Source organism: Vanellus vanellus (genome assembly GCF_965231255.1).
Source record: "Vanellus vanellus genome assembly, chromosome: 1".
NCBI lineage: Eukaryota > Metazoa > Chordata > Aves > Charadriiformes > Charadriidae > Vanellus > Vanellus vanellus.
This window is the reverse complement of record NC_138905.1, coordinates 34,664,204-34,682,537: the sequence shown is the minus strand read 5'-3', so window position 1 is coordinate 34,682,537 and position 18,334 is coordinate 34,664,204. Positions and strand designations below refer to the sequence as shown.

At 35.6% G+C, this 18,334-nt stretch overlaps 1 protein-coding gene across 1 annotated transcript in view; it reads right to left on the bottom strand.

Annotated features, from left to right (window-relative positions):
- The window catches only part of ARID2 (AT-rich interaction domain 2), a gene marked incomplete at its 5' end in the record, with an annotated part of 104,241 nt that overhangs the window by 83,466 nt on the left and 2,441 nt on the right, over positions 1-18,334 (bottom strand). The gene's annotated exons all lie outside the window — the stretch shown is intronic.

Below are 18,334 nucleotides of genomic sequence, written 5' to 3'. Positions count from 1 at the left end.
TCTTTTGTACTGTCTTTATACAAAAAATCTTTTATTGGTGCACATAAATATGGCTCTTGGAAAATATACCATTGAACAGCTTATATCAGGTAGATAAAACTTCTTCCATTTTTTACCTTCCAGACCGTCTCATTTAGAATTTTACATTTTTGTATGATGTGAAAAAGCAGTGGAAAAACTATTCTTGTTAAAGTTACTTAAAACTATGCTGCAAAACCAACTGTTCTTGGTAGCTCATAGAAGTTCCTAGGATATTACATGAATGGTCCCCTCTTCCTAACCCTTTATATATCCACTATCAACTCAGAATATGTCTAGGAACTGTGTGGAAAGCCTTCAGTCATTTGAAGAAAACATGTAAATGCCAAGTCAGGTAAATAATTCTGACATTTCCTAAATTCTGTAGGTTTTTGGGCTGGGGGGTAGGGGGTGTTTGTTTTAAATACAAACTCCTATTAAATCTCATTTCCTAAAAAAGAATAAGAAAATTACAAAGCAATGCATTACCAATTTTTTCAATAGCCCAATAGTACTAGAGCTTAAGAGATAGAAAGTAATCATGCCAAGCAAGAATCATAAGCTCTTAGTATCATGGTTAGGGAAGACAGAAGCCAACTTCCTCCTACCCCTCATCAAAAGATGGGAAACTTCCGCTGTATTTGTTCAGTTTCCTGTGTTTAAAAAGGAGAAGGGGAAACCGGCGCAATTGCAAAAATTTCAGAACAGGAAGGTCCACAGAAAAACAAAAACTGTTCTTTCCCCACCATCACTACTCCTCAGTTCTGAAAAGAACTCACATATCATCGTGGCTAAAACATATGCAGCTCCTTGCTCTTTTGACAGTGACATAGGTGCCATTCATATTTAGCTGTCATTTTGACATGCTGTCAAATTAACATGAAGAGTGCAAATAAAGAAGTGAGAAGGGGAAAGAAAATTTTAACTACCTAAAATGTAGGTATGTATATCAGAATGTAACAATTGGATGAATAGAAGGCCCTTCACTAACTACAGGGCCTTGACCTTGTCAAACTGCAGTAGTCTGCTGCAGCCAAAAGTAGTTCTGCAAGTAAAAAAAGTCTGAAATTACCATAAAGGAAGAGGTAAGTAAGGAACTGCTAGCAGGTTTTGTACTAGGTTAAATGTAAGACAACTTACCTCTGTCCACAACCATAAATAATTAAAGCAAAACCCCAGAACAAGAATCCTTATCCTTTTAATTTGGAGTAATTATACAAATTGTCGCTCAAATAAGTGCTTCTGACATTTTTGGAACAAAGGAAAATTGTTCTTGGTTAAAATACATTATTTTAACTGTAGATAAATGAATTGTTCCAAATTTTTCCAGAGTTTAAGGGCTTCTTTAAATGACAGTGAGGATATTTTCCCTCCAACCCATGTTACAAAAAACCATGAGCCACTCTTATCAAAACTGTACTACTATAAAATTCTACTATGCTAACCATAATATGCAAAAAATACATTTAAATATATGATTAACTACAGAGATGTTTTTATTATTGCAACAAATTTTGTATCTTTAAAATATTTTTACTTTCTACACATATTATTTTATTTTAAAAAGTACATGTTGTAAAATCTTATTATATATTTAATGTTTTGTAGTAAATGCATATTCAGAACTATTTCTTTACCAGAATTAAATCTGGTTTATATAGCGCATATTTGGTATGTAGGGTAGTTCTCAAACATACAATAGCAACTTAAGCACATTTTGGGTTAATCAAATTACTATTAGGCAGCTCTACTAGACCACACACTTTACATAAAACTCAACACACTGAAAACTTCTGAAACCAGGGAACTCTGGCACTATTCTTGTCCCACTCAGAGAACATCCCCCATTAAAAAATCTGTTGGAAAAGGCAAACACACACACTTTAAGTCTTTAAGTGACAAGTAAAACATCACTACATAGAAGCTTAATTATGATTCCTCCTTACTCTTCCATACAAGTGATATGCAGATATCATCAGCTTTATACTAGCCATAAATCTGACACTTCTACTGTTCTTATGGTGTTTGATTAAAAAGTAAAAGTATTAAAGTAGCCTCTTCACTATTTCGGCAGGAAGGCAACTGATTGCTTGAATTCATGAGCAACATGTGATATTAAAACCTGGCCAACAGAGCCACTCTAACTACAGGTGAAGTAACTTATTTTTGGCATCACTATGTAAGGAAAGCCTAAAAGGGATTGATCTTAATGTTGTAGGAAAACAATCACTTTTAGAATAGTAAAAAGTAGATTTGCTTACCTTTTTGGATGTGTAAGAGCACTGTTTACTTCAGTGCTGAAATAAGGGACTGAATACGCAAAGACTAGTACCTCCAGGGAAAGTTTACAAACAGGTAAAAACCCCTACATAATCAGAATGGCCTCAAACATACATAAAAATGCAGAAGCAAGAGATTGAGAAGGACAAGCTTGAGAAAGGTTAGAGGAAAACTGTCTACTAAAATTTGGTGGTAACTGTATCCCTAGTTACTCAGGTCACTGGCATTTAGGTTTTAATTTATCTACACAGAAATTCAACTACTACCATGAACAAAGGAAGTTCCTAATTATAATCTAAACTTCCAAAACACTTCAACATAATGAGACAGGAGATAATAAAACTTCCTATTGCAAGCTGAGAAACTGCTCCTTTGTGAGAGAAGCTTCTTGGATCCATACTTCTAAAACAGGCTCACAGACACAAAACTACTAGTGCTAGCTAGCCCACAATGAAGCTCTTCAATTGCTAAAGTAGTCTTCCACTGCCATCATTTCCTTTCCAGTAAAGAACTTTCAAAAAAATCTTTAATTAAATCAAATTTCTTAGGTATGAAATATTACACTTGCTATACATCTGCAAAATACAACTCCATCAGTCCATTTTCAAGTGAACAAATGCTTCTTGTAAATAACATTTTGTTAAACAGAAAGCAAGCCTGCAACCTTCAGGGTGAGAACTACACTACATGAAAACTTGCAATCGAACACCTTTTGTAAGGTGTTCCTACCAAAAAATCTTGCCAACCATAGGGAAGGTTAATTTCACATACTGCATTGCTTTACTGAATATGAATATGTAATATTTTCTAAGACTAAGATACATCTGTTTTACCATAAGAGCAAGAAACACTTGCGGTAGCAGTCCTCAAACTTTTAGTTAGGTAACTGTATCAGTTCAGGCTCAGGACTGTGTTTCTCCATCAATAACCCCCAATTACAGGTTAAAGTACACGCAACTGGAAATGGAATATACTGCGACTCCACCCATAGACTGCATTTCAACCTTGATTATTAAGAAAAGTAGGGTGCTACAGAGAATATCCCAAGAGGCAGCTGACAGACAAGAAGCAGTTTTAAAATTCTGAAGTACTAATACAGTGCACGAAAAAGTGGTGGAAGATCAACCACTTGCTCAAGAAGATGCCACTTGCACAATAGCATAAGTGTTATTGATAAAAGGTACACCTATCCATTTTTTTTAGACAAAGGTTAAGAGGTAAAAATCAGTCCTACAGATGATCCCATTTCACACCGAGATCAACATTTACTTCTCTTTTGTTTGTTTATGTTGGAGCCTGTATATTCTTTGACTCCTCAATTAACATGCACCTGAACATTTGAATATGAGTGCACAGAAAAACGCACAAAGATTGAGATACAAAGAGAAAAAAGGTAAAGCAACAATGTCCATGACATCCAGCAAGTAAATATGGTTGTTCATTGGCATGATCTTGCAGAAACATACTTTCATGGGATTTCCTTCCACTAAGGGAAGATGCATTTGCCTTGCGCAGCAGGAGCTGGATTATTCCCAGCCACCACAGTTGTGGCCTCTGCTCCAAATTGATCAACACTTAAAATCCAAGAGAGGTCCATAACAGCAATATGTTACGCTTAAAAGTAAAAAGAACAGAAACTCTAACTGGTACACTCTCTGACAGACTTTTTTTTTTTAAACACCATTTGAATGACTTGGAAAAAAAAAAAAAACAACACAAAAAATACAACCAACTTGGTTATAAGGAAATAAATACAAAACATTACATAAATAATGCCTCAAATATCCTACTAGATCATCTTCTTTTTAGGCATTTTAGTTCCCACTGTAAGAGACATCAACCTATCAAGGATTTGAGCCCTGGCAGAATGTAATCTAACAGTATTTGTTTTCAAATACCTCTCCATTCCCTCTCTGCCAAAAGGTCCAAATCTGTACTAAGGACTCTCTTCTTTCCTCACTGATCATATGCTACAAAATTTCTTAACCATGAAGCATTTTACATTTGCTTTCTTATGCTCTATTTTCAAACTTAACTGTCAATTTTATATTGCTCATAATCAGCCATACATTTCCTGTGTCATTATTATTAACTCCATGCTATTTGTACTCTTTTCACCAAATACCCTCATGGTACTATCATAATTTTGTTTGATTATGTGTCTTGATTAATGAAGAATTTCTCATGGTCAAGGTTTTCAAGGGTAATTCAGTCTCTTCTGCACTTTCTCTACTCCACAAATCTACCTGTCTCAACACTTGTAACTTTTAGTATCATCCTTTGATGAACTCTGCCATTTTACTTTCCATACTGCATTCATTTGTCTATGGTTGCCTCCTTGATCATCAATGCATGATATTCTCTCAATTCTGCTTTTTGCATATAAATCTATATACACATAAGCATTCTATGTGACAACCTGTGACTACGAAAGCTCTCCTGTTCTAGGACTACTCCTGGCAAAACGCCCCTACTCAGCTTTCTTGAAAGTACCACAAAAGTAACAACCTTTTTCATCATCATGTACCTTCATTTTAAAACTCACTAAGATCCTCTGATCTTTCTCTCTCTTCCTCATTTAGTATCCACATACCTGCTACTCTGAGACCTTCTGAAGTTTTTAGTAATTTGATCATTCTCATTAAATTGCTGCTCCATTTTAAGCACTAGCCAAAACCCCAATTTATCTCCATCTGTAAATAACTTCCAAGAAGACAACACAACTGTTAAGCCCTGTAAATTACTGAACTGACAAGACGTGATCTACTGTAGTAAAAACTAGTTAAAAAGGGGAAAAAAAGAAGATATAAAGAATGAATACTTGCCTTCAAGTGTGGAGTCTTTTCCTCTATATTCTCTGTTTTGTTCTTCCTGCTTAGTCTATAATGGGACTTCCCTGGGTATGCATGACAACCTCCACAAATTTAAAAGGAAGGCAAACAAAAAAAACCCCTCTCTTCAGAAAATTAGCCATAAGGCAATACGAATAACTTACCAAACTTGATCTATTAAAAATAAACAAATAAATAAACCATCAACAGAACTAGGCAATAAAAGACTAGAATCTGCTACCTTGTCTCTCCAGCTAATGTAGTCAGTGGAACCCTGATGCAGGTCTCCATGAAAGCAGACCTCTACAATTTAAAAAACAAAACAAAACCCACAAACAACCAAACACTCAACAAAACAAACAAACAAAAAAGCCCCACCACAACATAAGTCCTCACAGCCACCAAAACCCTAAAAGCAGAGCTCATATCACTACTGCGGGGCAACACCAGCAGCACAGCAGCCACTCAGGGGAACAGCAGGACTGTCTGCTTGAAAAAGGATACCACAAGCTGCTATGTAAGATAACAGCAATAATTTCTGATGTACACAGGCAAGAAAGAATGATGACCTATGCTCTTTTTCCACCCTCCTCTATGCATTGAGGTAGGGCAAGAGGTAGAGAAAGATATGTACCCATTTTATATAACCTGTTGTTTTTATTCTCTGGAGACATCAGTGTGGCTGACACCTCAAGAGTGGCAATAAGCACTATTGCTAAACACAAATTTACATTATTTTTTAGTAAAAAAGAAATGCAAAAATTATTTAATAGCTAAAATCATTCCAATCATAGCAGAAACAGAAACTATGTAGCTGTATGATAGTATCTGTGTAATATGGTAGAAATTGCAGTGTTGCATGAAAAAAATATAGTTTGCCTACATCTTTGACTAACTCACCTGCCTTCTGCCCACTACCTGTTTTGATCAGAACAACCTACATTCTGTAACTTGGAGTAGTTTTAAACAACAGTCAATTTATACACTATGCTTAGAGAGCTGAAATTTCTCTTTCCAAATTGCACAAGCCTAAGGCCCAGGACAAGCAACAGTTTCATATCACACGATCAAGAACTGTCAAAAAGAAACAGTACTTTGTACCTACTTCCACCCATAAGATCCAAACTTGGTCTCTAAATCATTGTTTGTAGATATAAAAAGAAAAAAAAAATACATCTTAGAATTTTTGGAAGTTTTGCTCCATTAAATCTTTTCCTCTCTTGCTGAAGATTCATTCGTAACATATATGTAATATTAGAGGTGGGACAGGAAGTCCACACAACCTATCCCATACTTAAGCTGACATCCAGTCTTGTATATGCTATATATATACATACATATATAATAAAATTTATGCATTTCTATTTAATCAACATTCAAAAGGAAGTATTCATAAACATTACTAATTTACTAAGTTACAACAGCATTTGAAGAAACCCTGACTGTTCCAGAACCATATCCTTCTTAGCTTTCTTAAATGCAGCAATGCCTATGAAGAAATATTTTCCAAGATAAGTTCTTTCTCCCTGCAAGCTCTTTAAGGAAGAGATAAAATCCTTTATTTGATTACATGCAATTTTATGCTTTTATGATATTTTAATATAAGGATAAAAGTAACAGTAATTGTGATGATGACAGATTTTTTAAACCAAAATGAAAATAGTAAATTCAGTGTTAATGAAAAATATAAACTAACAGAACAGAAATTAATTCTGTTCACACAGCACTGGTAGTGCAAGCAAAGATGCAGAAGAACCACTAGATGGTTTGTACCAGTAAATCAGAACCTCACTTAGAAAGCAGATTGTGCAACTCAAGTAGGAGACCACTGAGCACTTTAAAAATAATAACAGCCTTCACTCAGTAGCAACCCAGCATCTGAGCCACAAGTCAATTAATATCCAGTGACCAATTTAAATGAGGGAGTTGGCCATTAAAGACTAACTTATCAGCATTTGACTACCTAACCCCTCCTTCTCCTTCTACAGAATCTCCCCTATCCGCCCTTCCAAACAGTGTTCTCTCCACCAACATTCCCACATTCCTGCCTCCTCACCCAATGCATGAATGCACCCAGCTCACTCTATATACACATTCCTTCCCTTTGCAATTCGATTACCTATGCTCAAATGGTCTTCTCTCCCCCTCTCATTAAAATACTTCCAAACACCTTGCCTTCCCTCTTCTTTGGCCTACAGGTGATTATGAAGAAGCATGTGTTATTTGGCCCAACTGGAGGCAGAGTTAACATGTGCCTCCCAGTGGGGTAGCTAAGTACAAGTGTCTTCTGCCAGGCTAGCAACCTACTTAGAGCCCCCCAAGCTGCACAGCTGGATCAGCTGGCTGCCTGGTCAGGAGATGTGCATCTTCCCGATGGGCAGCTGCCAAGTTAAAAAAAAAAATATGAAGCCTCTGATGCCACAAACCATAGCAAACACACACCATTTGAACCAAAAAAAGCCTTGAGGAAGAAGATACAGCCCTGAGAGTCACTTCCACCTGGTGGCCTTCTACAGCAGAATCCTAGTCAATGCACCCTTTGAAGTTTCATCCAGCGGGGCAATCAGATCAACAATTCTGTGTATTTATATTGTTGCTGTATGTTATATGGTATGTGAACAATCATATTTATGTTGTGTCTACTTCACTGTAACTTTACATGATTATTTCCACAACATAAAAAAGGTTTTCATCATTTTTATTTTGATGTTGTGAGTGTTGTAAGTCAACAATAGTACAGATCACACTATACTAGTGAAATTATAATAAAAATGAGTAAATTCTTTGATAAGTTTCTGAAAACAAGAAATAATGGTAACAGCTTTTTGTTTTCCTTACTTAGCTAGATCATCAGGCAGCCCCCCCTCCAAAAAAAAGCAAGCTTAAATTAATTTACTTATATAAAAAACAAATCCTGTTGCTTTTATGAACTCTTTAAAAAGAAAACAATCACTAAATCTTGAGTCTGCAACTTTTGCTTACATGCAAAGACCTCCCAAGGACAACTAAAGAAACGAACTCTCTGTTTGCACCAATTTCAGTATCTTAAGTTTTTAATATATCTTTATTGATTTCACTTTTTCAGTTTCTTTCCTTGATATAGCAGGCACATTTTGTGTTAATATACATGTTCCAGATCCTACACATCTGACCTTTACAAGCATACTGCAGAACTGACACAGGATGCCACCAATTTCAGCCCAGCTCTGAAGAGGGATGAAGTTCTCCCCAAGCAGATCTACAGAGAACTCCACATGGGCAAAAGTACAAACACAGATCTCTTACAGCAGATCTACAGAAAGCACCAAGTCACCATGAAAATAACAGAATATTTTTGCTTTCTGCAAAGCACATAAATTTATCGACAATCATAATTTTAAATTGCATCACACACAAATACATACAGAAATATATCAGCACATTTAGCAAAGTTGGGTGTTTGTTTAGAGTTACATGCAGAACAGTAGATTATTTTTAAGTCACCTTTTTTTGATATTACTTAAGCATTTTCTTCAACAGCTGGACTAGCTCTGTTTAGAATACAATTAAACTGCTTATTAGGCGAATGAAAGGTACTACTGAAAAATGGGATTTGTGTACTGGTAATATAAAAATCTAAATAGAAAAAAAAAATCTCATATTCATCTATGACAAAAAACATCTTTCCAGTAACAACAGCATATTGACTATAGGACATATTAATGAAACAATATTGAATGTGATGAAGTCATTGTCACCAAGTATTGTATTTTGATTTTCTAACCTTTTATACTCTTACTATGATTCCATATGCACTGACTAACATAACATCTTTCTAATAAATAACTTCATGTTATATAAACAGAGAAGCACATGGCATTAAACAGGATACCAAGTTTAGCTAAGTTTGATGGAAAAAGTACTTTGAAGCATTTGGAAAAAAAATGCTTACTAAAGGTATTCCAAGCTGTACCATAGTTAGGGCCCTGTATATTCTTCAGATCCAATTAAACACAATAATTCACTACAGGGGTCAGCCTTTGCACATAATTCTGCTCAGAAACAAAATTTTCACTAAAAAAAAACAAAACAAAACTTGCATTTCTATACCTTAGTTACAAAAATGACCTTGGAAGAACAAGCAAAATGCACACCGATGCTGCAATGCCTGACTGGGTCTGCAGAGTACCTGAAAGCATGTTTTTCAGGTGTGTGAAATACCCTTTAGATATTCATCTGGATCCTGTGAATTCTGCATGTCCACAGCTGCAGATTTTTTTTTCCACATACCATGGAATCTATTATCGTTTTGCTGTAAAATTCAGTATTTTACTGTTGCTAGGCACCTGACACTTAGTGTTTTGTCCTCTTACCCTTTTACCTGCATATACCTTTTCCTTCCTTCAATTTTCTTTACAATTAGGAATTCATTTGATTACAGTAAATATTCCATGTGCAGTCAATGGGTACAGACATCAAGGGGTCAAGGAACAGAAGATGAATTCCAGCTTGCAGTCAAAGATTGAGAAGATGATGATCAGCAGAGAATAAGAGACAGGAAGACCTGTGAGCTAGGCAGCCAGGGCAAGCAGTATTGCAACAGTGAATCCCCTTCAGCCTACAAGCAAAGGAAAGGATTTCTGAATTGGCCCATGTGAGTAACACCATGGAAGCCAAGATAGTGGGGAAAGGATGCCCAGAAACCACACTCAAAACTTCCCCAGAAATAACTAATATTGAGATTAATCAATTACCGTATTGAATGATGAGTCAGAACTATGTGTCTATATACAAGGGGAAAAAAGGTATCTCACAGTGATACAACAAATTAATACTCCCATGAAATTTATTCTCATTTACCACAGAGAGCACAAGGTTTTATTACAAAGAATATTCTCTAGCGAGAAAGTTAAAGTTGCACATTCATACTTAAATGAGGTCATTCCTGATTTTTTAATGTATTTACTGTGCAACTGTAGCATTATATGAACATATATTGTCAGAAACGTGAATTTTCCTAGGTTTTCATAGATGGTGTTGAGGGGAGAAAAGTGTCCAAGAAACAGCTCTGTAATCTCCAGTGTTTCAAAGCCCTACTATCCTTCCTAAAATTGCAGAGGACATATGTGAATTCTGTAACGTGGCACTGCTTACCTGGCCATTGCCTGGATTCTACATCATTTAATTGAGGTCACTAGAACCCAGATACTCCTGAACAAAATAACCATGTAAGAGAAGAACTGTTCCTAAGTTTATTTCCACAAGTTTTCTTTTAATACAAGTATACTTTAAACAAACAAACAAATCCCCACACAGTCCTACACCTACCCTACACCATAATGGTTGTTAACATACTCAGAACATGCTAGATTTACCCCCAAAGTAAACTATTTTCATTTAGCTTAATTAAGCCCCTGGGATGTACCCCAAAGGAAAAGTTACCCCAACACATTACGTCCCAGTAATACACTTTGTTATAGCACTTCTCCAAAGAACTTTAAGAGAGCTACTCAAAGTTAGTCATATGATTTAGTGATTTACAGAGCTGAGAATCTCTACACGTGGATTCTCATGGAAGCACAGTAACCTTTGAACTAGGAGGCAGAGGCCAACCAGCAAACGTCACAACACGTAACAATGGAGAAATGCAAGCAGCCATAAGTATGATCCATCTAAACTTCAGCAAACAAACATATGAAAAGCCCAGCAAACATTATAAAAGGAAAGTTCTCTCTGAATCAGAATGATCACCTTACTTTACAGGATTTTTATGTATTTTAGGCAGCTACGGATTGACAAGTAACACTAAATTATTCTAAAAGACTACTAATCTGAACAGTTGCTCCTCCCACACCAATAAAAAAGGAAAATAGCATGAACACAGTTCACTCTAGCAGACAAACATGCTCCAGTGCATCATTCAACAGAACTCCACTTGCTTATAATAGTATGCAATCCCTCTTGCAGCATAGCTGGCTTGCTACAATTTATCTGGAGTTAAAATAAATGCATGCACATTCAGTTTAAAGATAGGAAAACAAAAAGTAGAGAACTCAGTGTCACTACCTTGTTGCCGAAAATCTAATTCGGGTCTGCTTAGACTTGAACTCATTGCTCCAAGGAGACTGTCTTTTCGATCTGATACCTAGCTCACTAATCTAGTACCTCAGGCAAAGCCTAAGCTCACTATTCTGGGTACCATCTTGCTGTTTTATTATCCTTCCTTAAGATAAGCTTCTTTCTTTCAACCGTTCCAATATTTCTCTGCTTAGGTATCCCAAGTTTATGTATTCCCTAAGGAATAAAGACTGTTCTTCCTCTCATCTATGCTATATTTTCTGCTTCTCAACACTGCAGAGGGCAAACAAGCTTATGAATAGTTTTATTTTCCTCATATATTCCTAATTTATATTCATTTTCAAATATTTAAGACATGACATAGAAGCATGAAGAGACACAATCCCTGCATTAAAGAGCTTACAGTCTCACACTTCTCCGTGAGATAGGTAAACAAACATCAGTATACCCACTTTATAAATATGAATAAAAAGATGGCAAATGATTTAACTAAGGCCACAGAATAAATACGTATCAGATTGATAACCAGAAATCATATCATGTGATGGGATCTCTGGCCTATACCCCATTCCGTCTATGAACTCCATGTCTTTTAATATAATGTAGACTGGTACTACAGTTACTCCAAGTAGTCCCATTTAAGCCGCAAGACACCTCTCTGACACTCAGAACAAGCATTTTAAAACAAAGCACAGCGAAACAAAACACAAACAATCCATTCTCATAATCTGTTACATACTTAGTTTTCAGTTTTCCAATTCACAGAACATAACATTATCCTGTTTTATTTTTCAAACAGTGCTTCCTCAGCTATCGATTAAAGAGGAATTTTAAAAGATAGTAAATAATAGTAGCCCCCTGTTACGGATGGTTTAACTGAGCCTCAGGAAGAAGAAATTTGCCTGTTAGAACTGGATTCTGGCATTATTAAAAAAAAAAAAAAAAAGGCTTTACTGTATTTGGATTTCATTCCTATCTGACATGCACTCTCAAAGTAATGGTCTGAACCTCTGTGTACCTCTAGTACCTCACCTATAAAACTTAACAAATTAACAAATTATACTTTTTAATTTCATTACTCGGGAAAGTGGGGAAGGGGTTAGGAAAGAAAAAAGGAGTACGCAAGTCTTACCTACTAAGGTTTAACTGCAAATAAACAAGGTAATTAAAGCCTATTAGCTCTAAAATAAATAAAAAAAAGTCTGAAACTCCTTTTCTTAGCCCAGGCTTATTCCACTTCAGGAGGAAAGAAGCAATATCCTTGCATTCCATATGCATTCTTGATCTTGTTGTAATATGCTTACCATTTATTCAAACCTAAGACGTTACCACAGCTATGAATAATTTTAAAGCATAAATTAATTTTGATACTGTTTCAGCTGAAGATTAGAAAAGGGTCTTAACATATAAACTCTCCATCAATTACTAGAAGATTCAGTAGGTCCTAAAAGTCACCACGTTATTATAGTGTTGCCAGAAACTTGCTCTTTGTAGCAATAACCTGGTTCTAACATCTGTCTAGATAAGCTTTCAAGTTAAACAATCAGAATTCTGTATTAAAACTGAAGAACATCAACCCCTCCCCAAACAAACCAATATATTTCAGCTTAACAGCAGTGATTTAGGTAACTTCTAACAAAAAGCTTGCAGAAAAATAGTCAGCAAGAGAAAATATGTTAACATTCATCGCACTAATTTTTCACTACGTTTTTCAGCAGTAATGAGGAGTTTACTCTCTGGAGGAAAAGCTCAGAAACTTTGATAGAGGCCAAACTCATCTGCATAGTGACTAGTATCATAACACAACTCTAAGAAAGAGCAATTTTAAGGTAGCTATGTTTCCTTTCAACCTGCTGCTTGGTCTCTTCAGAAGAGGCCTAATGCAAATTCTGTATTATAAAAATTCTATTTTCTTCTGAGCAGATTCCCAGCAACTCTCACAAGACAACATCTACCCAAATAAACAACTTCTATTGAGAGACATTCTAAGATGTTAACAGCCAAAATATTTAATTCCCCTAAATAAAGCTTTATTGCATGAACAGTAGTCTTGATTGTGAATATGTTGACTGTATGATTACAGTATAACTAAACTAAAATTCCCCCTCCAACTACGTAAAATATTCACTTCAGACTTCACAACAAGGCCTCAGACATCTGACTGAAACACACATTACAATTTTTATCTTGGGGCGTGGGGGAATATTTTAAAAAGAAATCATAAAAATGTCATCCATCTATTTGTTTCCTGTCTTGCCAATGACTGCAGGATTTGTGACAAAATTAAGTGCAACAGATTCCACAGGTGAAGTCTGTAGTGTTGCAATAAAAGTCTGTAGCTAAGCAAGATTAAAGCCTTCATTACAGTGTTATTCCATGATGGACAGAACCTGTAAGGTCATCTGGTCCATTTCTCTGCCAGTCCTGGCTTGTTACCCATTGCACATGTATTAGTGTCCTGACTAGGCTAGTTCTGAATGACCCATGGTGTGGGTTTCCCCCCTACTCCGCTTGGCATACTATTGAGAAGGTATACAAGTATATCTTGGGGTTTTCTGTGCTGCTATCTGCTCTGAATTTTCTCCCTTAGTTTCATCTCAGCTTACACATTAACACAGCCTCTTATTTTATTTAAAAATAATCTCCCTTTTAAGTATTTAGGCCCTTAAAAATGCTCGTCAGATACGTTTCCCCTTCTCACCCAAAATCTTCATTTAGCAAAGCGAAACATTTACTTCTCAAATCTTTTTAAAAAAATCACTTAGTCCCTTCAGTCTTCTTAACATTTCGTTGCTCTTCTCTAAGCTTCTGTTAAGTTGCCCCACCTGTTGCAAAGGCTCTGAAAGTAAAAAAGTACTCCAAATACAGTCACACAATCTCAACCAAAAACTCATCTCCCACTTGTTCAATGCCTCTGTGGATGCAACCTAAACTCATTCTGATTTTCACGAACTCTATGTATCATATTGCAAATTGGGGCCTGTTCTTCCTGTCAGAAGCATGCACAAATCCCTTTCATATGAAAGGGAGTTGGGTGCACACAACTGACAGGATTATCAGGCCCATGGTATCGCTCCTATCCCTTTTTCAGCAATACTGCTTTCCAGGTTATTCCCTCACAATGAATACCTGTTTTGGATTACTGTCCCTCAACTGGTTTAGCTTGCATTTTCCAAACTAAATCTCATTTGTATTTTCCAACAATATACCTAATTTCTTTAGATAACCTTTTCTTTTCTGCGCTGACTTGCGTTTAACTCTTACCACTTTCATTGTCTGCTAACATCGCAAGCGTACTATTCACTTTCTCGTAAAGTTAATCAATCCAGACACTAAATATGCCTAAAATGGCTAAAGTAGTATTACTACATGCATATGTACACACTGGTGTTACTCTTTTAACACCTAAAACTGCTGTGACTCACCAAATCTATTCTTTATACTTTGTTCTATTTTTGTTTATGGTCCTTCACCCAATTTCTCCTTCAGATGACTATTCATATACGTAAATAATTTGTTAATGAGAGATTTTGAAATGTATTTGCATTTTAGAAAATACTACTACAGCTCTAACTTTCTCTTCATCCACTGAGGCCTTGAACCTGCAGTCAGATGTGGCAAGCAAGCCAGTCCTGTACTTCTCCATACTCACTGAATCTAGGGGCAGATGCTGTTGCAGTATCAGATCCTAATTTTAAACACTGAGCAAGAATAACAAAGAAAACTCCTTTAAAGTAATTTTGCTTGGAAAGTTTCAGGCTGCTTATTATTGTTTCCCTAATATTTCTGCCATTATTTTACTAAGAACAGAATCCCTTACATTTACATAGTTCTTCAGCTCGTGCCTGTTTTTTTTTCTCTCCTTTTTCTTTCCCCCCCTTTTTTTTATTAAAGAAATCAGTACTGTTATTCAATTTCTTAGTGGCATCCTGAATATCAAATGACTTATAAATATCTTCAGAACTTTCAAGAACCCCCTCTCTTTTTTGTCAATAACTATTTTATATGGTCCTGATTTTTAAATGCTCACACGTTTTCATCCTACTATATATGGAATTTCAGGAAATTCAGTATAATGGCTTGTCTTTATAATAACTTTATGCAACTTCTCATTTATGAACTGACCTCTTTCCTCTCCACTTGACTTCCCACTACCTCCCCAATATTTACAACAGCAAATTCTTATACACCTTTAACTAGTATTAACTCATTTCTCCTGCCTTTACCAGAAGCTTATCATACACACCTGCTTCCCAGCTTTCAGAAATTCTCTTCAGAACTGAGACTTAAACTTATTTTCCCTGACACTTTGTCCTTTCACATAGTTTCTCTTACTGCAGATAAATACCTTTTAAAAGCAAAATTATTTTTAATTCAGTTAGGCATACTTCCTTTGCACATTTAGTTTACAAGGTCTCTCACTCCCCAAGAATAGATGGAAGGCCCACAACAGAATAAATGTATCGCTTACGCTCACATGAAAACCAACAGAACCTTATACTAACGTATGAGGTCACATCAGCCCAATTCTTTGTAGGACTGTAACCTAATCAACCATTGACATAAAAAACAGGCTATATTGCATGTTAACTTTCTTTTCACCTACTGTACATGTTTACTAACAAAAATGTAAAAGCATGCCCACATTACTGATGTTTACATTTATTACCCCATATTAAAATATTTTCATTAACATTATAAAATAATCTTTAGAGAAACATTTAGAAAATGCTTTACTAATTCACCTCAATTGAGATGAAACATCTAATTTGCACTACATCCAAGGGAATTACACTCTCTGATGCTGCAGAGACTTACAGAACTACATTAACAAGTACAGTCTATCAATGGTTATCGGCACTGTGGCTTTTGACTGCTCACTAGGAACCACAGTGCATAAATTACTTCACCTGTCAGACTGCTCAAAGCAACACAGGCACAAAGTTTGAACAGTTCAGACTTTCCCTATTATGAACAACTTTTCCCAGTGAGAGAAAAGAGAGGGCAGTGCAAGGGAGAAGGGGTAGATAGGATTGTCTATCATATATTCAAATATCACCTATCATAAAGCCTATCAGAATTGTATCAGAAGTTTAAACAAGTCACATCTTTAATGAAGCCTACCATATGTTCCCAAAGACACCCAGCGAAATTCCACAACAGACAAAATGAAAAAGTTATTTAAACAAAAGGCACACCTCAGAACTGCCTAGAAAAAACATAACCCGATGATTGTTTTGCAAAACATTTGGTTTGATCAAGCCAACAGGACTACTGACGTCACACAAATAATTCAACTTTCTAAATTATTTACATAGTAATTTTAAGTCAAAATGACAGCATTATTAAGAGATAACACAGCAAAATGACCAAGTGGTCCATGTAGCTTGAGATCTTATCTCAGTGAAGATGGTATGCCAGATGTTTCATAGAAAGAGGCAACTTTCATCACAAACAAATCCAAATCTGCAAATGTATGCACGTAGGTGAATCCCTCTGAATTCAACAGGGTCCCCATCTGCCATGCAGATCCCTCACTTTACAGGACACACAACACATGATTGGATAAAAATGTATATAAAAGTTGATAGGCCTCAATTTGTTTGGCTTTGTTTGCAAAGTCATTACAATAGTGAGGCCAAGATTATAGTCATACTTGGGACTCAAGAGGAACATTTTTTCCAAGGGTAATTGCTCAGCAGTTCATGAAAATGTAGCCCTATAAGAAACCTCAGGTTATGTTCTTCAACACAGACAAACAAGAGCCTTTTTACGAATTTATCATTAGAGCATTTTTTTCTTTCCCTATAACCAAATTCCCTCCTCTCCCCAAACCTTCTAGGTTAAAGCTAAACGCATGTTAACCTGAGATATATGTGTATATACAGTCTTATTACCACACGTGTAAGGAGGTGAACTCAGCTGGGAAACAGTTCATATCAAACTTAGATTATATGAGAAGCAACAGTGAGTAAAGCAGTAATTTCGAAAAAAAACAAAACCAAAAGACAAACCAACCACTAAAAACCAATCCACCCCAAAACCAACAACCTTGACAGTTTATTTTAGAATGCCCTAAGTAAATCACAGAGATTATGATAAAACCAAATTTTTTAAAGATTCTTCATCTTAACTGTTTATCAACTTTTTTCCCAAATTCCAAATAAATAAAAAAATTTCACTTATTTGTATGTAATCATTTATACATAATTTCATCAACTGTATTTTAAGTAATGTCAATACCAGCATGCTATTAATAAAAATAACATTTTTGTATGTCTGATTCTAAATTAAAAAGTAGTATCTTATTAAAAATTAATAGTCATTAGAAAACCAAATGAACATTAATTGTGTTAACTGTCACAGGATATAAACACTTTCAATATACAGATGTAAACATAAATGACATACAACCTTCTGGTGCAAAAAGTTAGGCCATTCAAACACTTACAAAATATAGAAATAAAAAGGGAAGGGTAAAAACAAAAAAACACTATAATTTTGCAAATTTTATGTAAAAATCTAGTCAAGTAATAGACTACATGGTCCAACAGAAAAACTCAAAAAAGCAAAAAACTGCTTTCTATGATCGAAGAAATCTTCAGCAACACTATCTCAATACTATGCAGTAGATGAGAAAAAAAAAAAAAAACAAAAACAAAAACACAAACCCCACACACAGAGGAGGACATCCTAAAGTGAGCTTCTCACTTTTTTCCTAGGCCTGATACCAATCATAAACTTTGCTAAAGCTATTAACAATGGTAATTTCTTTCCTTAGTCTGGATCTTAAAGCAGTCATATGTCACCACCAAAAAAAGAAAAATTCAGTAACTACAGATATCTGACTAAGGTTTTCCAGACATCATTGTAACTCAATAACTGCTCCACTGTGCTACGAACTCTACAGCTTCAAGCTGGAAGTCAATCTAGGACAACCAATGGAAAGTGCACCTGTACAATTACTGCATTTCCTAATTCAGAAGGCCAAACTAGAGACAGATAAAGCTTGTGTGTACTCAGATCACCAAAACAGAAGTCCAAAAGCTCACACATCTTTTGTACATATTGCACATCTATATTATCATTAATTGCAATGAAAAATATCGTTTGTACAATTCACAAACAGAAAATTACATTCCTTAACC